Genomic DNA, 3,919 nt, shown 5'->3' with positions numbered 1-3,919 from the left:
CGACAGAAATGGTGACTATGTCGAAAAATAGCTAAATGTTCAAGCTGTAAACTGATGTAAACCACTGTAGAAATAAACAGGTCTATGTGCTTATAAAAAAATAGGAGACCTTACTTTTGGCATTACCCTCGTATTAATGTACAATGAAAAAACCATAAATGAAGTTTATTGAAGTTTTGGGATGGACATTATTAACAAGTCGAGTGTGAGATAAGGCATTAAACTTTTTTTTAGCATTCATCTCCAATACTTTTATTTTATGGGTAATAGTATACATTGCGTGTGGCAGGAGGGCAACTTATTTTCCTAATTTTCGTCAACAACGTCTTAAGTTGCAATATTTTGCCACAAAGTCTTCGTCAACAAAGGAAACACTTATTGTACAAAAACCTGAAATCAGCACAATATCTTATTTCTATTCTTGAAATTTTAGTAGACAGACCTGAAGACAGGTGAACGTACTGATGCAAGCATGTATCTCGAAGATCAATCATCTTTCAAAAACAAAGCTATTGTTCATTGACAGAATGTTACAAGAAAAAACTACTAATTAGATTTAACAAGGCGCAGAAAGGAGCTAAATTAGTGAGAGTAATATTTGACCATTTACGTAGTGTACTCGTAGGGCAAATTGTTTTAAATATAAGGTAAAAATCAAAGCTGCTGGAACATGTGTGTTACTATATGGTATAAAAATACATTCCACACTGTATCAACTGCCTATGCTACAGAGGAAAAGTAAGTCACTTATCTCCACCATCTTGTTCCCATTTCCGTTCCCGTGATATGTAGCCATTTCTTAATGTAGAAACATTTTGTCAGATGGCTAAATCTAATTACATGCCAATTGCCCTGATGTTCATGCACACACAAAGCATCAATTTTAGATAATTTACAGCTAGTTCATAATATTTTCATAATGTGGGGCCACAGTCATAATATACTCCTTTGAAGTCAGTACCGCCATTAGCCTGTTTTTTATTTGCAGTGTTACATTTACACGATCATGATTTCGGCTTTACGGTGCCATTATCAAGTGTTTTAATGTTATACAGTGTCTAAGATGGCATACTGTCGTATTTAAAATACACTATTAGACACATTGTCTAAGGGTCAATTTTTCTGGTAAAAGCCTACTGTTTTGTTTTATCACTAAGTATACCATCTTGACTCGAGTCTTGACAATGTGTCTAATAGCGTATTTTAAATACGACAGTATGCCATCTTAGACACTGTATAACATTAAAATACTTGATAATGCCACTGTAAAACCGAAATCATGACCGTGTAAATGTAACACTGCAAATAAAAAACAGTCTAATGACGGTACTGACTATAAATAAAGCTAGTTCAGTCTCAACCTTGATTTTGTGCATTTTGATCGTCTGGTGCCTAATTTCCATGGATTGCACTTATGGTGTTTTTACTGAAGCATATACTTCCGGTCGATGAAGAACGGTTCTTAACAATGTAAATTTTCAGAATAGTTGATTTTGAATTTCCTGGTATTTTACTGGCAGCATTAAAAATCGGAAATACGGTCCTTTGTAGTGGCTTGTTAACATCGGAAACATATTTTAATATTCAGCAAGTATTAATATTTTACTTTTATCCATTGGCTGATGGAAGCGAACTAACGGTTGTGATTTGGCAACTGAGGAAAATACACTAACAGAAAAAAATCAGAACAGCAAAAAATAATTATGATAGATTAATGAAAATTCGGGATTATATTTGTCTAGGTAACATATTTAAGTGATTAACGAAGCAAGATTAATGTAAGTGTGAGGTGCTGGTACATTAATAACCAGTGTAACCGCCAGGATATTGACTGCAAGCAAGCAAACGTGTATGCGCTGTGTTGTACAGGTGCCGCATGTTTGTGGGATGAAGTCCCATGTTTGTTGCACTTGTTTGGTGAATATGATGATACTCCGAGGAGCGTAGGGGACGATGCGGAAGACCCGCACCGCCGTACTAGGAAAAGACCTAGCGGAGGTAGTTTGCCATTGCCTTCCTCCTAGCGTAATGTGGATGAATGATGACGACGACGACGACGACGACACAACAACACTCAGTCATCTCGAGGCAGGAAAAAATCCCTGACCCCGCCGGGAATCGAACCCGGGACCCCGTGCGCGGAAAGCGAGGACGCTACCGCAAGACCACGAGCTGCAGACTTGGTCAATATAGGGATAGTGGATGACACTGGAGTTTTCTTCCGATTGGAGACAGATCTGGTGATTGAGCTGGCCACGGCAACACATCGACACTCTATAGAGCATGTTGGGTTGCAACAACGGTATGTGGGCGAGCGTTACCTTGTCGGAAAACATTTCCTGGGATGCTGCTCATGAATGGCAGTTCAACAGTGCGAATCACCCGACTGACGTACAAATTTGGAGTCAGGGAGTATGGGATAAAGACGAGTATGGGATAACGACGAAAGTGCTCCTGGTGTCATACGAAATTTTACTCCAGATCATAACTCCAAGTGTGGGTCCAGTATGTCTAGCATACAGATAGGTTGGTTCGAGGTCCTCTGCTGGTTTCCTTGGTTGATTGGTTGATATGGGGGGATGGGATCGAACAGCGATGACATCGGTCCCATAGGATTAGGGAAGGATGTGGAAGGAAGTCGGCCGTGCCATTTCAAAGGAACCACCCCGGCATTTGCCTGAAGCGATTTATGATAATCATGGAAAACCTAAAACAGGATGGCCGGACGAGGGTTTGAACCATTTTTAACCACTTATTTGTTGCGTTCAGCGTTAGAAAATTTAATAAATTTAGGGTACATGTGACATAGGAAACGATGTAAATTACAGTACACCCTAACCCAGGACTGAGACCTCAACCACATGCATGCTAACCCAAAACTCTAACCACTGCTATAACTTTTTTTATTGGCATTCTATTTGGATACAAAATTAGGCAGATCACAAACACTAAATAAAATGCATCCTCCGAAAAAAAAACCATTGTAAAACAAATCACAAATTTAAAGGAACAGGAATGTTACGTTTATTTATTTTCAATAAAGATCACTCTGTTAAAAGGAACATGTAGATCATTTTATGATAGAGTATGTGCATTACATATTGAATGGTGAGAGAAGCTTGAGGTTCATTATCAGCTGTCAAATGTGGACACCGACTGCACCCGGCACATCCCAACTGCGTGGTGGATCGAGGAAGACTGCCTGAAGATAGTTGGCAAAGGTTTTGCGATAGTGTGACCATCTATGAACCTCATTGTGGGCTTGCTGCAAGAAATACCAAAAGTCAACTCGCGACTTGGCAGCATCCCCATAGAGATACGCGATCGTCCAACCTTTGACCCAGATGATCGACTGTGTTTTAGTCGCCGGAAAGTAGTCACTCTCCGGATGTAAGAAGGAAGCAGGTGTAACTTGTTGCGGGGTCATACGGAGGTAGAAAGCTACCATCTGTCTTCCTAGGAGCCAGACGTTCTCCACCGCGATACAAGTTAAGCGGTGATGGTCGTCATCCACTTGGCGACATTTCGGGCATAGTGCAGTGTCCACTAGTCCAATTGCATGGAGCCGTTGGTTGGTGTTGAACTTGCCACAGGCGACAGAGAACCACAGTGCCCGAACGAAGGTAGGAAGGAATTTTTGGTGCACATGTCTCCAAATCTCCGGCCAATGCAACCTGGGGTGTTTGAGTTCAATGAAATTACGACTTATCCGTCGTAGCAGCTAAACATAAAAATCCTTCGCGCATGGTGGTCTCGTGCGCGGAAGCTCGTCTCTGATATAACTAAGTTCCACGATAAATGCTGATACATGCGCAAAATGTGGCGTAATGTTGCCCACCGCCACCGGAGGTGTGAGGGACGCTGGAACCAGGAGATCCAGTAGGCGGGATGTAAGGGAATCACCCCCGCTAAGCCATTG

Source organism: Schistocerca piceifrons, chromosome 1 (assembly GCF_021461385.2).
Source record: "Schistocerca piceifrons isolate TAMUIC-IGC-003096 chromosome 1, iqSchPice1.1, whole genome shotgun sequence".
NCBI lineage: Eukaryota > Metazoa > Arthropoda > Insecta > Orthoptera > Acrididae > Schistocerca > Schistocerca piceifrons.
Note: the sequence above shows the minus strand (reverse complement) of the source record.